Source organism: Grampus griseus (genome assembly GCF_964374135.1).
Source record: "Grampus griseus genome assembly, chromosome: 1".
NCBI classification, from domain to species: Eukaryota; Metazoa; Chordata; class Mammalia; order Artiodactyla; family Delphinidae; genus Grampus; species Grampus griseus.
The window spans coordinates 113,572,565-113,590,717 of NC_139017.1; positions in this window are offsets into that span (position 1 = coordinate 113,572,565).

Here is an 18,153-nt window from a genome sequence, read left to right on the forward strand (position 1 = left end):
TTGTTCACTGCCAGACAAATCATGGAGAATATCCAAGGTCACTAGAAGACAGTACTGTTTATCTTTCTACTGTATTCTTTTTGGCAAGTTAATATTTACTGAGTGCATACTATGTGCCAGGCACTATTACTCTTCTAGATGTGTGTGTGTGTGCACGTGTGTGTTTGTGTATTGATACTTACCTTGCAGATTGGTAATGCAGTTAAATGAAGGATATCTATCTATCTATCTAAATACATAAATATATACACATATATATGTGTATGTATGTTTATATACCCCTCATTTAAATGTTTATATATATGGATGCATTTATATATATAGTATATATATGTACATAATTTATGTACATAAAGGCATTTGTATAGTATATATACATTATATGTATATGTATATATATGCATATTCTTCACTTAATTTTACCACTCATTTATAAATCATGTTACTTTATTATTTTCCTTTTATATTTTAGATACTGAAGAATAGAAGTGTTCAAAAATTTTTACACAAAGTATCAGTAGAGAAAAATTCAGAATTCAGACTCCAACAATTGTGGCTCAGAAGTATATGCTATTAATACTACTTCTTAAGGAACTCTCTAAAGCTAGTGTAAGCAAAATAAAAATAAAGGAATGTTTATGGAACAAGAGGCACTCTTAGGGAGGGAGTAGAACCAGAAACTGGACATATCTAGCTCTTGTCTTTGGGCGCCTCTGGCAATTGCTTTATTTTATTTTCTAACTACATACCGATTCTCTTTTATATGCTATTCTATATGCTACTCTTTATGATTGAAAGGGTTAAGATATACATATTCTCCTTTCAAATACATATATGTCATCTAAAGTTGAAATCACATAGTCTCATTTCGAGCTTCTCCAGAGAAGGAGATCATTAGCTCAGTATGAGTCAATGGGCCACCCTGGGTCCAAACAGCTATTGTAGGGCTGGAGGTACAAGATAATGCTTAGTGATCACATTTTCCAGGACACTAGTTTTGTATCTATGGATATGAGTGGGAGGAGAGACAGTTTGTAGAAAAGTAGGATGGAGGCAGGTAGCCAGTTCAACAGGCATCCACTACAAGATGGCTGCACTCAGCTTATAACAGGCTAAGAGGAGAAGAGTCACAAATTTAAGACCAAACTCATAGAGTAGATGATTTTCAGCCCCCTTCCATCTATAATATTTTTAGGTTTTAAATATATTAGTCCCTTCTTAGAATCTGAGTTTTAGAATTATGATTTTCAGAAAACATTCCTATTATGTATCTATTTCCTCAGCATACACTTACTGAACATCTAGAATATGGTTATAGGTTGAATTGTATTCCCAACTCCCAACTTCCAAGAGGATCTTGGAAGTCTTAATTCTCAGTACCTGTGAATGTGATTTTATTTGAAAATAGGGTCTTTGCAGGTGATAAAGTTAATATGAGGTCATTAGGGTAGTACTAATCCAATAAGACTCTTTCTTTGTAAAAGGGAAATTCGGACATAGAATCAGACATGTGAATGGGGAGAACACCATGTGAGGATGAAGGCAGATACTGGTGTAATGTATCAACCAGCCCAGGGATACCAAAGACTGCCAGCATACTACCAGAAGCTAAAAGAAGGGCATGGAGCAGTTTGTGGTACTCTGTTATGGGAACCCTAGAAAATTAACACAAAAATGTGTACGTGAAAAAACAGTTGACCCTCAAGGAACTTACAGTCTATGATGGGGAGATAGATTTATAAACAGATCTGACAGGACAGTGAGGGACAATAACATTTCCTCAGTTAAAAATGCCTCAGGTCAAGGTCTGAAGAGATGAGAATTCCATCCACCCCATTTCCCCACAACTTCTTTCAGGATTTCACTGAACTTTCTTTGAAATATTTTGAGGTTTCAATTCAGTTGACACCTTTGAGGGATATGGGAATATCTACTCTCATGTTTTGATTAAAATACTTCTTCTACATATTCTTAAAGAACCACATGCTTTCTGTATGGCCCAAGCATCATAATGTACTTTTATGTGTTCAAAAGATATTACACACACTGAAATGATTTGACCACATATTAGAGAGGGACCTCCTGGAAACAAGTGACAATACCTTATTAAAATCTGTGTCCCCAGCTCTTAACAGAGTGCCAATATATTTTGAGGAATGGATGAACAAATAAATATCAATCAAATATTTATACAAATATCACCTTTACAAGGCACCAAGTCTTTTCTCTTTTATGCAGCTTCCAGACATGTCTGCTACTGTTAAATAAATCCAGTTTGAACTCAGCAGAGAATGAAACATATATGGGGGTTAATATTCTTGATACTACTCAATATACTTTCCTGGGTACATAGGGCAAGACCCAGAATAGCATTCCATTTGTTTGAATGACGGATTAGTTGATTGATTTTTGTGACAAATGACAAATGCCAGTTGCCAAATTATATCTTCAAACAACTTATGTCACTCAAAATTCAACTGAACTGTACTCCTAGGACAGTCTAATCCTGGGGAGATATAACAGAAAAATTACCTTAAGTGCCACTGTATTCTGGGTCATAAGTATTTCTATTTAAGAGTGATTAAAAAGAAGCTTCCTAGTCTAGATTGGGCAGACCAAGATCTCACAAAGAAGGTTCTGTCACCAATGAGATGCAACAGCATTCACAGTACACTGGGATGTGAATTCTCCTCTCTCTCCCCTCCCTGAGAGAACAAAGGAGGACCATGTTACCATTTGCTCTGTCTATGGGTTGGTATCTGGAAATCAGAGTCCACGTGTAACTCCTTTCCTGACTGCTACCTCTAGTGTGGAAGCATGATGAAAACCAGAAGGATATGGATGTAAAGAAGAAACTAGGCCTCCCTGCAGACATAATTTTGCCTTTATTCTACTTATCACCAGGGGACCCTATTCTATATTCAGACAGTAAAAGATACTCTGCAGAGTTGGATCTATGGTATTTTAATTTTTATGTTCTATGACAGTCCAAAGGATTTTAAATGTAAAACCTGGACTACCAGGCAGGAAACCTAGTTTTCTCTCCTGGTTCTACCTCTTGGTATGTGATTAGATGGGAGGGATATATACAATATAGAGATGCTATGGATATTTAAACATTTCTCTGACTAGAATTTATTTCATTTCATCCAGGCTATCCACTCTTTTTCATGTTAAGTTTATATAATTTCTATCTGGGCTCTTTGCTCTTCTAATTAGAATATATATCCATTTTGTTTAAAGGGGTACATTTTATTGAATGTAAATTATGTTTCCATAAAGATGACACCCCCCAAAAAAGACAAAAATAAAACAAAACAAAGGTATGCACATATATATGTTTTATTTTTATTTTTTTATTCTCCAAATTAATTCTAAATTAATCTTCTTGAAGTGGGATTTTTTTTCTTTTCATGCAAATAGCTAGTTCAAAAACTTGTAATGGTTCCCTTTAGTCTGCCAAAAAAAAGAAAGAAATTGAGAGTCATTGATTAATGAACACATTTATCCATCCTTCTATTAAACAAGCTTTTGATTAAATATCTCCTCTTAGCTTCTATAGTATTAAGAAAAATCGTCAATCCCAGAGATATTAAGATGAAGAAAACAGTGTTTACAGTAGAATAGTCAGGACAATGGTCAGTTCTCTTTATTTGCAAAGGCTATGTTCTATAAAGTTACCATGAGCCCCAATTAGCACATATAGGGTTAGGTTCCTATGAGCCTCTGGTCACAACATTTTTCCCAACAGAACAACACGTAAACTGGATTTATTGTGTATTTATGACTAAACACACCATATTAAGTATTTGTTCCTTGATTAATATTGAACTCATGGCCAGCAGCACCATGACTCATGCCTGAAAGAAGCTTGTCTAACACATACATTTTCTCTTTAAGGCACAACAGAGCTTTCTTGCACTTAGGGACAGTAGACAACACTTTAGCACTACACTTAGGGGGCATTTTAAATGGCAAAATCACCAACAAAAAGCAGAAATATGTGAAAAATATGCACCAAATATATTACAAAGAGGACACATTTACAGTAGGAGAGCTGAAACAAGAAAGCAGAATGTTGTTTTGCTTTACCTCAGGTGATCACTTGAATTGAGTCAAAATTTTAGCCATTCTGAGCATGTCAGCAAGTGACTACAAAAGTGCCATGAATATGGGGTTTCCAAAGAAATTTTAGTGAGTAGGTAAATTTACAAATACAGAATCATAAATAATGATAATCAACTGTATGTAAACAAAAGGGAAAAAAAATTTTCATCATTAGTAGTATGCCCAAAAGAAAATGAAACATAGAGGGGAAAAATAGTTAATGTTGGAGAACATTCTGTATAACAAAGGATGAGTGAGATAGTACTTACTGGCTTCTGCCAATTAGGCAAAAGGCCATTCAGTCAAAAAAAATAGCATATTAAGGTTGTGATAACAAGAGGCTTTGTGGCATATACAAGAACTACAGTAGCATTATGATTCTTCATTCTGAAGTTCATATTAGAGGGGTTAGAAATGTCTGAAGACGATAATAGAAACCAGATGAGGAATGATCTTAATGTCCATCTTAATTGCTTGGAAAACTTTTTGTGATAATGAGAAACCACGGCCATGTTTTAAATGAATGTATGGCAAGAATAAGGTCTGACTGTACTACCTCGGTATACTTTGAGAAGTAAATGTTAAATAGTTTAATGATACAGGATAGAAGGCCCAGAGAAAAACCAACTCACAAATGGTAACCTAATTAATGACAAAGGAGGCAAGAACATACAATGGAGAAAAAACAGCCTCTTTTATAAGTGATGCTAGGAAAACTGGACGGCTACACATAAAAGAATGAAATTAGAACACTACCTAACACCATACACAAAAATAAATACCAAATGGGTTAAAAACCTAGATGTAAGATTGGACACTATAAAACTCTTCGAGGAAAACATAGGAAGGACACTCTGACATAAATCACAGCAAGATCTGTTTGACCCACCTCCCAGAGTAATGAAAATAAAAACAAAAATAAACAAATGAGAACTAATTAAAAGCTTTTGCACAGTAAAGGAAACCATAAACAAGATAAAAATACAACCATCAGAATGAGAGAAAATATTTGCAAATAAAACAATGGACAAAGGATTAATCTCCAGAATATACAAACAGGTGATAGAGCTCAATATCAAAAAACAAAGAACCTAATTAAAAAATGGAGGGGAAGACCTAAATAGACATTTCACCAAATAAGACATACAGGTGGCCAAGAGGTACATGAAAAGATGCTCAACATCACTAATTATTAGAGAAATGCAAATCAAAACTACAATGAGGTGTCACCTCACAAGGGTTAGAATGATCATTATCAAAAAATCTAGAAACATTAAATGCTGGAGAGGGTGTGGTGAAAAGAGAACCCTACTGCACTGTTGGTGGGAATGTAAATTCATACAACCACTATAGAGAAGTATGGAGATTCCTTAAAAAAACTAAAAATAGAACTACCATATGATCCAGCAATCCCACTACTGGTCTTAAACCCTGAGAAAACCAGAATTCAAAAAGAGTCATGTACCACAATGTTCACTGCAGCACTGTTTACAATAGCCAGGATATGGAAGCAACCTAAATGTCCATCGACAGATGAATGGATAAAGAAGATGTGGCACATATGTACAATGGAATATAGCTCAGCCATAAAAATAAATGAAACAGTTATCTGTAGTGGGGTGGATGGACTTAGAGTCTGTCATACAGAGTGCAGTAAGTCAGAAAGAGAAATACGAATACTGTATGGTAACGTATATATATGGAATTAAAGATAAAAAGGGTACTGATAAACCGAGTGGCAGGGCAGTAATAAAGACACAGACATAGGTTTTGGTTTCTTACAAATGCCACAGCTACAAGTAAATTGAAGAGTTTACGGGAAACAAGCTGCGAGTGCAGAGATGTACAGTCTGCTGTTTCTAAATTTGTGGGTTACTAAAATGGAAAGAACATGTGATCTGTCTTCTCCTCATGGAACTGTGTGGCTGACAGGGTCTTGGTGCTCCAGCTGGGTATAAGGCCTGTGCCTCTGAGGTGGGAGAGCTGAGTTCAGGACATTGGGCCAACAGAGACCTCCCAGTTCCACATAATATCAAATGGTTAAAGCTCTCCCAGAGATCTGCATCTCAACACTAAGACCCAGCTCCACTCAACAACCAGCAAGGTACAGTGCTGGACACCCTATGTGAAACAACTAGCAAGACAGGAACACAACCTCACCCATTAGCAGAGAGGCTGCATAAAATAATAATAAGGTCACAGACACCCCAAAACACACCATCGGAAGCAGTCCAGACCACCAGAAAGACAAGACCCAGCAACATCCACCAGAACACAGGCACTAGTCCCCTCCACCAGGAAGCCTACACAACCCACTAAACCAACCTTAGCCACTGGGGGCAGACACCAAAAACAACAAGAACTATGAACCTGCAGCCTGCAAAAAGGACACCCCAAAGACATTAAGTTAGGCAAAATGAGAAGACAGAGAAACACACAGCCAATGAAGGAGCAAGGTAAAAACCCACCAAACCAAACAAATGAAGAGGAAATAGGCAGTCTACCTGAAAAAGAATTCAGAGTAATGATAGTAAAGATGATCCAAAATCTTGGAAATAGAATGGAGAAAGCACAAGAAATGTTTAACAAGGACCTAGAAGAACTAAAGAGCAAACAAACAATGATGAACAACACAATAAATGAAATTAAAAATTCTCTAGAAGGAACCAATAGCAGAATAACTAAGGCAGAAGAACAGATAAGTGATCTGGAAGATAAATTATTGGAAATAATTACTGCAGAGCAGAATAAAGAAAAAAGAATGAAAAGAATCGAGGACAGACTTAGAGACCTCTGGGATGGTATTAAATGCACCAACATTCGAATTGTAGGGGTCCCAGAAGAAGAGAGCAAAAAAGGAACTCAGAAAGTATTTGAAGAGATTATAGTTGAAAACTTCCCTAATATGGGAAAGGAAATGGTTAACCAAGTCCAGGAAGCACAGAGAATCCCATACAAAATAAATCCAAGGAGAAACATGCCACGACACATATTAAACAAACTATCAAAAATTAAATACAAAGAAAACATATTAAAAGCATCAAGGGAAAAATAACAAATAACATACAAGGGAATCCCCATAAAGTTAACAGCTGACCTTTCAGCAGAAGCTCTGCAAGACAGAAGGGAGTGGCAGGACATATTGAAAGTGATGAAAGGGAAAAACCTACAACCAACATTACTCTACACAGCAAGGATCTCATTCAGATCTGACAGAGAAATTTAAAACAATACAGACAAGCAAAAGCTAAGAATATTCAACACCACCAAACCAGTTTTACAACAAATGCTAAAGGAACTTCTCTAAGCAGGAAACACAAGAGAAGGAAAAGACCCACAATAGCAAACCCCAAACAATTAAGAAAATCGTAACAGGAACATACATATTAATAATTACCTTAAATGTAAATGGATTAAATGCTCCCACCAAAAGATATAGACTGGCTGAATGGATACAAAAACAAGACCTGTATATATGCTGTCTACAAGAGACCCACTTCAGAACTAAGGACACATATAGACTGAAAGTGAGGGTATGGAAAAAGATATTTCATGCAAATAGAAATCAAAAGAATGCTGGAGTAGCAATTCTCATATCAGACAGAATAGAATTTAAAATAAAGACTATTACAAGAGACAAAGAAGGACACTACATAATGATCAAGGGATCAAACCAAGAAGAAGATATAACAATTGTAAATATTTATGCACTCAACAAAGGAGCACCTCAATACCTAAGGAAAATGCTAACAGCCATAAAAGAGAAAACTGACAGTAACACAGTCATAGTAGGGGACTTTAACACCCCACTTTCACCAATGGACAGATCATCTAAAGTGAAAATAAATAAGGAAACACAAGCTTTAAATGATATATTAAACAAGATGGACTTAATTTATATTTATAGGACATTCCATCCAAAAACAAAAGAATACACTTTCTTCTCAAGTTCTCATGGAACATTCTCAGAGATAGATCATATCTTGGTTCACAAATCAACCCTTGGTAAATTTAAGAAAATTGAAATCTTAACAAGTATGTTTTCAGACCACAACACTATGAGACTAGATATCAATTACAGGAAAAGAAATCTGTAAAAAAATACAAACACATGGAGGCTAAACATTACACTACTTAATAACCAAGAGATCACTGAAGATATCAAAGAGGAAATCAAAAAATACTTAGAAACAAATTACAATGAAAACATGATGACTCAAAACCTATGGGATGCAGCAAAAGCAGTTCTAAGAGGGAAGTTTATAGCAATACAATCCTACTGCAAGAAACAAGAAACATCACAAACAAACAACCTAAACTTACACCTAAAGCAATTAGACAAAGAAGAACAAAAAACCCCAAAGTTAGCAGAAGGAAAGAAATCATAAAGATCAGATCAGAAATAAATGAAAAAGAAATAAAGGAAACAATAACAAAGATCAATAAAACTAAAAGTTGGTTCTTTGAGAAGATAAACAAAATTGATAAACCATTAGCCAGACACATCAAGAAAAAAAGGGAGAAGACTCAAATCAATAGAATTACAAATGAAGGAGAAGTAACAACTGACCCTGCAGAAATACAAATGATCATGGGAGATTACTACAAGCAACTATATACCAATAAAATAGACAACCTGGAGGAAATGGACAAATTCTAAGAAAAGCACAACCTCCCAAGACTGAACCAGGAAGAAATAGAAAATATAAACAGACCAATCACAGCACTGAAATTGAGACTGTGATTAAAAATCTTCCAACAAACAAAAGCCCAGACCAGATGGCTTCACAGGTGAATTCTATCAAACATTTAGAGAAGAGCTAACACCTATCCTTCTCAAACTCTTCCAAACTATAGCAGAGGGAGGAACACTCCCAAACTCTTTCTACAAGGCCACCATCACCCTGATATCAAAGCCAGACAAAGATGTCACAAGGAAAGAAAACTACAGGCCAACATCACTGATGAACATAGATGCAAAAATCCTTAGCAAAATACTAGCAAACAGAATCCAACAGCACTAAAAGGATCATACACCATGATCAAGTGAGGTTTATCCCAGGAATGCAAGGATTCTTCAATATATGCAAATCAATCAATGTGATAAACCATATTAACAAATTGAAGGAGGAAAACCATATGATCATCTCAATAGATGCAGAAAAAGCTTTTGACAAAATTCAACACCAATTTATGAAAAAAAAAAAATCCAGAAATTAGGCATAGAGGGAACTTACCTCAACAAAATAAATGCCGTATATGACAAACCCACAGCCAGTATCGTTCTCAATGGTGAAAAACTGAAACCATTTCCACTAAGATCAGGAACAAGACAAGGTTGTCCACTCTCACCACTATTATTCAACATAGTTTTGGAATGTTTAGCCACAGCAATCAGAGAAGAAAAAGAAATAAAAGGAATCCAAATCAAGAAGGAAGGAGTAAAGCTGTCACTGCTTGCATATGATATGATAGTACCTAAAGAATCCTAAAGATGCTATCAGAAAACTACTAGAGTTAATCAACGAATTTGGTAAAGTAGCAGAATACAAAATTAATGCACAGAAATCTCTTGCATTCCTATACAGTAATGATGGAAAATTTGAAAGAGAAATTAAGGAACACTCCCATTTACCACTGCAATAAAAATAATAAAATAACTAGGAATAAACCTACCTAAGGAGACAAAAGCCTGTATGCAGAAAACTATAAGACACAGATGAAAAAATTAAAGATGATACAAACAGATGGAGAGATATACCATGTTCTTGCTTTGGAAGAATTAACATTGTGAAAATAACTATACTACTCAAAGCAATCTACAGATTCAATCCAATCCCTATCAAACTACCAATGGCATTTTTCACAGAACTAGAACATAAAATTTCACAATTTGTTTTGAAACACAAAGGACCCCGAATAGCCAAAGCATTCTTGAGAATGAAAAATGGAGCTGGAGGAAGCAGGCTCCCTGACTTCAGACTATACAACAAAGCTACAGTAATCAAGAGAGTATGGTACTGGCATAAAACAGAAATATAGATCAATGGAACAGGATAGAAAGCTCAGAGATAAACTCAAGCACATATGGTCACCTTATTTTTGATAAAGGAGGCAATAATATACAATGGAGAAAAGACAACCTCTTCAATAAGTGGTGCTGGGAAAACTGGGCAACTACATGTAAAAGAATGAAATTAGAATACTCCCTAACACCATACACAAAAATAAACTCAAAATGGATTAAAGACCTAATTGTAAGGCCAGACACTATCAAACTCTTAGAAAAAAAAAAAAAAAAAAGACAGAACACTCTATGATATACATCACAGCAAGATCCTTTTTGACCCACCTCCTAGAGAAATGGAAATAAAACCAAAAATAAACAAATGGGACCTAATGAAACTTAAAAGCTTTTGCACAGCAAAGGAAACGCCAAACAAGACAAAAAGACAACGCTCAGAATGGGAGAAAATATTTGCAAATGAAGCTACTGACAAAGGATTAATCTCCAAAATTTACAAGCAGCTCATGCAGCTCAATATCAAATAAACAAACAACTCAATCCCAAAATGCAGAAGACCTCAATAGACATTTCTCCAAAGAAGATATACAGATTGCCAACAAACATATAAAAGGATGCTCAACATCACTAATCATTCGAGAAATGCAAATCAAAACTAAAATGAGATATCACCTCACACAGGTCATAATGGCCATCATCAAAAAATCTACAAACAATAAATGCTGGAGAGGGTGTGGATGAATGGGAACCCTCTTGAACTGTTGGTGGGAATGTAAATTGATACAGCCACTACGGAGAACAGTATGGAAGTTCCTCAAAAACTAGAAATAGAACTACCATACAACCCAGCAATCCCACTAAAGGGCATATACCCTGAGAAAACAATAATTCAAAAAGAGTTATGTACCACAATGTTCATTGCAGCTCAATTTACAATAGTGAGGACATGGAAGCAATCTAAGTGTCCATTGATAGATGAATGGATAAAAAAGATGTGGCACCTATATACAATGGAGTATTACTCATAAAAAGAAACGAAATTGAGTTATTTATAGTGAGGTGAATGGACCTAGAGTCTGTCATACAGAGTGAAGCCAGTCAGAATTAGAAAAACAAATACCATATGCTAACATATATATATGGAATGTAAAAAAAAAAAAAATTCTAAAAACCTACGGGCAGGACAGAAATAAAGATACAGACATATAGAATGGACTTGAGGACACGGGGAGAGGTAAGGTTAAGCTGGGACGAAGTGAGAGAGTGACATGACATATATACACTACCAAATGTAAAATAGCTAGCTAGTGGAAAGAAGCCACATAGCACAGGGAGATCAGCTTGGTGCTTTGTGACTACTAGAAGGGTGGGATAGGGAGAGTAGAAGGGAGATGCAAGAGAGATGAGATATGTGGATATATGTATATGTAAAGCTGACTCACTTTGTTATAAAGCAGAAACTAACAGAATTGTAAAGCAATTGTACTCCAATAAAGATGTTAAAAAAGAAAGAGATGCAGACATAGAGAATGGACTTGAGGACACGGGGAGGGGACGGGAGTGGGAAGCTGGGGCGAAGTGAGAGTAGCATTGACATATATACACTACTAAATGTAAATTAGATAGCTAGAGGGAAGCAGCAGCATAGCACAGGGAGATCAGCTCTGTGCTTTGTGACCACCTAGAGGGGTGGGATTGGGCATGTGTGACGGAGGCTTAAGAGGGAGGGCATATGGGGATATATGGATGCATATGGCTGATTCACTTTATTGAACAACAGACGCTAACACAGCATTGTGAAGCAATTATACTCCAATGAAGATATATAAAAAAAATTTAAAAATTAAAAAAAAAAGTAGAGATTTAGGTATCCTGGAGGATTCATCGGATACTACCAATTACCTTTTGAAAACTTCAACCTGAGTAAAGTTGCCAATTCTTGCCCTGAAAAAAGAAATATTTTTATTTATTAAAATAAAAAAAGAATTACTATTATCTGTTCAAATCAGGTTTTATGTTTTAACACAGAAAATGCAACGGGAGAGGCCACAACAGTGAGAGGCCCGCGTACCGCAAAAAAAACAAAAACAAACAAACAAAAAACATTCTGTTGATGTCTAATGGAAATGCAAATCTTAGAAGAATTATAAAAGGCCTAATTTAACATTAATCAGTCTGGTAAAGGTACAGGGCTTCATAGTAAATTGGATGATGATTGTGAAACAGCAATTTTTCTTTTCCTAAAGAAAATCTTCTCTGACCCCATCACCTACTCCAGCCTTTGTGAGGTGCTCCTCATACCGGTTTCTACACAGTGGTGGATAATACTGGAACTTTCTTCATATGTGCCCATAGCAATTTGTCTCTATCTATATTATAATATTCATCGAACTGCATTAAGTATTCCTTAGTATATAGTTGACTAACTCTTGATGGTGGGGAATATTTTACTCATCATTGTGGCCCCAAGCTCTAGTACATGCCTTTCACTTGAGAGATGATGAACAAATCAGTAAGTGAGGGAGTGAAATATTAGATCAGCCTTAGGGATTAGTTCTGATATCCTTGCTCTCCATATGGGAAGAGGCAATCCCAAATGCTTTTTTCAGATTCAACTTCTGCATCTAAAAATTTCAATGTCATCATAAGTTGGGAGAGATGTTTTTTGGTTGTGAGCCATTTTATTTGAAAATGTTCTCATTTATACATGTTTAGTAACTGGGTAGTATGCAAGAAATTACAAAGTTGGACAGATGCCTTTAAAAATTAGGTATATTGCACTTAAGAAAGATGATATGCTTTTTGAAGAAATCTATTTTTCAGAATTTTCTGTAAGTGGCCTAGCAGCAATTATTTTACCTGATACATGGTGTTTAGAGTGTTTCTGTGTCACGACCTGCTACAATTGAAGAAGCCACCCTACAAAGGCACTTATTATCACAATTGTCATGTTTTCCTTTTTGCCAGGGATTTAAATCTTGGCTCAAAGTCAGCCCAGGAATCCCACCCTGGCTCATGTTTTATGCTTTGTGCATTGCTCCTCTGACTTTCTGAGCAAGATCAATCAATCAGTTTCTTCCACCAGGAACTGAGCGGTCATGACATCACCATGAAGCTCAGTCCTGTTCTAGAAAAACAACTGAGCTTGACCAAAATGAGCGACAATTTATTTTCAACCAGGGAGACTCAGTCTCCATAGAGTTTTAAATATCAGATACTGCTGCTGGAGTTGGGTCCAGGAAGTACCTCTATAGAGCCAAGAAAGGAAGGGTAAAGGAAGACCAGTGTGCTCATTTTCAATAAATCACTAGAGTAATCCAGGTGGGATTCTGCAGCTGTGGGTGGAAAGCAAAAGGAGATCATTATTTGTATTTAAGAGTGCAAAAGCAAAATCAATTTTTTAAACCAAGGTTCAGGAGGGCTGACTGATGGAAGGGTAGATATATAAAGAACAGTATACATTTTTTAATTAGAAAAGTTTTCCCACCCCTGCCACTCATTAATGTCAATGAAACCCACTTTTTTTTTTTTTTTTTTTGCGATATGCGGGCCTCTCACTGTTGTGGGCTCTTCCGTTGCGAAGCACAGGCTCCGGACGTGCAGACTCAGTGGCCATGGCTCACAGGCCCAGTCACTCCGCGGCATGTGGGATCTTCCCGGACCGGGGCACAAACCCGTGTCCCCTACATCGGCAGGCGGACTCTCAACCACTGCGCCACCAGGGAAGCCCGAAACCCACATTTTTAAATTCAGTCTGGATGCAATATTCAATATACAATATATTTTATACTATTAATATTTTATTTAAAAGGGACTTGCTTTCCAAGCTGTTCATGAAGAAATCAGTCTCACCAAGATTCTTCTAAGCACTCTATTTTTTTACCTATGTCATCAATATGAACTAATGAAACTTTCTGTTACTATGGTCTTTGGTTTTATATATATATATATATATATATATATATATATATATATATATATATATATATGCAATTGGAAACACTCTTAGCACATACAGTTATATTACTTGGGATTAACAGCCTCCTCAGGCAAAAGAAAATTATGTGTGAATACTAAATTTTTCAAGAATATTTTTGAAACAGGCACAATACTAGTTATAATGCTTTATAATTCCTACATTTTTTGTTAGAACAATTTCTATAAAACAGTATCACTAAGTTGATAGAAAAGAAAATATTCCTAGGTAGCTGATTATCAATGAATATTTAGTTTACTGAATTTATTTACCTGTAGTCCTCCAAAATTAGTTTGAATAAACTTTTATTTAAAGTAAGGTGTTTAATATCAATCATGTGCATCAAAAGGTGCTGGGTCATTTGAAAGGAGGAAAAATGGCAAAAATAGAACAAAATTGCAATTGCATAAGTGTTATGCAATCAGAGCAGAAATGATTAGTGTGATGTTGAAATAGTTAAGAAAATTTGTGAGAATTGAACATGAATTTGAAGAACATCTTTTGGTATTGGTAGAGAAAAATTGATAGCACATTCCATGGTATAGTAATGGTACAAACAAAGATATATATAGATGGGAACAAACATCACATGTTCCTTTAAGAGTGTCTTTAGAATTCCAGAAGTTTTGTGTTTCTTAAAGGCATAGCTGAAATCGAAGTCACCAATAAGATTGTTAAAAAGATGCATCTTTGAATTTCAACCCAGACCTCTTCCATGTGGGTCCAAAGAATCTCTGGTGATTATCATACATAGCACAATTTGACAGCCACCATATGAATACAGTTTAGCCATACATGAAACCCAATGCCAGCACTTACCAGTTAGTACTGGCAACCTCTTTCCAAACATGATGGAAATTTACATAGAAAGGATTGCCTTTTCTTGGGGAAAGACACTGATGGCCAAGTAGTTAAAAGTTTTGGAATCCATCTGACCTTAGTTTGAATACAAAGGGCAAGTTGCCTCATTTCTCTAAGCTTTGATTTTTTTTTTTTCTTTTCAATCCATGCTATTAGATTGTTTCAAAGTCAAGGATCATGTCTGTTTGGTTTATAGTATTCTCAGCACCTAGCTTGATCAATAATTGTTGTGTACAGATGATGATGACATTTACTATGAATTAAATAAGATAATGCTAATCTCAGTGGATATATATAGAAAACACTCAAAATAATGTAGTTAATGATTCAATTACAATAGAAAGTCAGCCATTCATTCTGTGTTTATTTAGACTATCTGTTCCCAATCTAAGTTCTGGGAATGTAAGAATAAAGGAGACAAAATTTATGACCTCAATTATCTTACAGTTTTATGAAACTAAATTCAAATAAATTGAAAATTTCATTAAAATATGACAGAAAGAAAGAACATGTGATAACATGGAATACACCTCTAGATCAGCTGGGGTAGTGAGATGAAGCAAGGGACAGTTAAAGAAGACTTCATTGAAGACATGGCATAAGGTCTGTATTGGTTTCCTAGGGCAACTGTAACAAATTACAACAGAACAGGTGACTTAAAACAACAGAAATTTATTTTCTCAGTTCTGGAGGTCAGAATTCCAAAATCAAGGTGTCAATAGGGCCATGTTCCCTCTGAAGGCTCTAGGGAAGAATCCTTCCTTGCCTGTTCCTACTTTTGGTTGCCTCCCAGCAATTCTTGGTTTGCACCTGCATCACTCCAATCTCTGCTTTCATCTTCACATGACTTTCTTCCCTATATGTTTCTCTGCATGTTCTTTCCTGTTCTTACAAGGACACCAGTCATTGAATTTAGCCTCCCCCTCAACTTAATTAATTATATCTGCAAAGTCCTTATTTCCAAATAAAGCCACATTCTGAGCTTCTGGTGAACAATGATTTTGGGGAAACATTATTCAACACACTGCAATATCTAAAAAAGAATTTTGAACTACAAGTAAAAGTTGATCTGACCGAGAAGGTGGAAAATTTCTCACCTGTGAGCACACTGCATTGTTAGTGGCTTGAAGTCACCATTGTCTATAGAGAAATGTTTATCAGAAAATATTTTTCCTTCTTGAGGTTACTATCTATCTTTTGGAGCTCCTGGATCTCCAGTCATGCCCATCCACTCTGGAAATAGGAGATCAGATCTAGTGTGGATACCAATAACCCTTTCAACCTTTAAACATCACTGGTTTGGGAGAATCGTTTTGCTTTCTAGACTCACGGATCCTTCCTTATAGAAACTGAGATCTTGGTTGTAATTCCTCTATAGGATAGAAGATACCCAGCTTTGATTTAGCAGACGGAGGTTTTTTTTTTTTTAATAATTTCATCTAACCTGTTTGTGTCTGTGCCTCTCCAAAACCAGGAATAACAAGATTAATGCCAGCTTCTTCTTTATACCTTTTACGGCAGCATTTATCACAAAGGGAGGGAAGGGAGAACTTGACAGAGGTGAATAAAGAACTACAGTGTCTATTCAAAAATTATAGAAAAAAGCTTGTGAGCTTCAGTTGCTTTTTCTCCTACTCAATCTTTTCAGCAGAAACAGACAACATTTTTTTCTCTCCTATTTCTAGGAAACGAGCCAGATAATAGGTTTATTTTCCAGATTCAACAGCACTGGAGACCAAGCTTTACATATACCATTTGTTGGGTCTACCGAAAGAAACCCCCTATGACCATGAGGGTTTCCTCCAAAGATTCACTTGGGATTACCGAGTTTTTCTGCTACGTTAACCTAAATTGTTGAACTTAACAAGCTACTACATACACTTTTCTGGAAGAGCAATACTACCTTTCCCACTGCCTTCTTTCTGCAAGTTAATGACATTCTTATAGTTGTAGATTGGCCTCTGACCTCTTAGCCATCTATCCCACTGGAGGAAAATGGCATGATCAAAGTCAGACTGTGTGCGTAAGGTATAGAACCTCTGAGTAGTAAACAAACATCTTCTCAGCAGATATTTTGTCCTTTGTTTTATGAAATAATTTACAAATTTTAGTTCAATCTATATTACCTTTGTTTAGATGGGCTTATTTCCATTTCTGATTTGTCAATAACTGTGGACTAACTCAGCAGGGAGAAAGTCAAAAAAAGTGAATTGTATTTGCCTGTGGAAGAGTTAGTATGCAGACAGTAAATAACAGCTAGTTTATCTGAATATAAAATAGGATTAAATCAACCAACTTGGTAAAACAGAATTTTAAGTGGAATATTTTTCAAGTGATATACTAAAATTGCTTCCAGTGACAGTGCCTATATTTATTTATTTTTAAATAAATATCATCATATTCTCATAGTTGTATGTATTTTGGACCAAGTACTTGTTGAACATTTAAAACAATTGCTTTAATCTGAGTGTTGAGAATTTGTTAAGAATATCTTTTGTTTTTTAAGATTATTTTATACTTTTTGGGAAATAATTAAACATTGAATATAATTACATAACAAAAAGGCAACTTCTACTGAACCAGTAACTAGAAGCAAGAAAAATGGCATGATTTTCCAGGAAAAAAATTTGATGTAAAAAACCAGTCAAAGGGCATAAACTAAACATAAAACATTACATTTTCGGGAAGATAAAGATTTTTATGTATTTTACATTACTTTTAATATTACATTAGAGGACTATATACTCTCATATAAGATTTGAGAAAATCAGAATGTGTACTGGCTGGAAATGTGAATGCTATATATCATTTTCATTATAATCATATCAATGGAGCCATTTCCCCTCCCCATTAATTCTCATTTTAATGACAACATTATGTACATACACACAAACACTTTGCTTTCAAGAAAGGCAAAATGATTCAAAGTTAAGATTGTAGATTTTTAATGCAGACCAGCTAATGAGCTTATATGAGATATTGCAGCTTGAATCTTAATTTCACCTGTACCGCAGAGCAGCCATCCAGCACTTAGGAGCATGGGTCCTGGCTTTGGTATCTCCTGTTTATTAAATTGATGACTTTGATCAGGTTAGTTAGTAGTTCTCTACTTAAGTTCCTCATCTGTAAATAGGAGGAATTATAATGTCTACCCCATAGGATTGTTGTGATAATAAAATAGTTA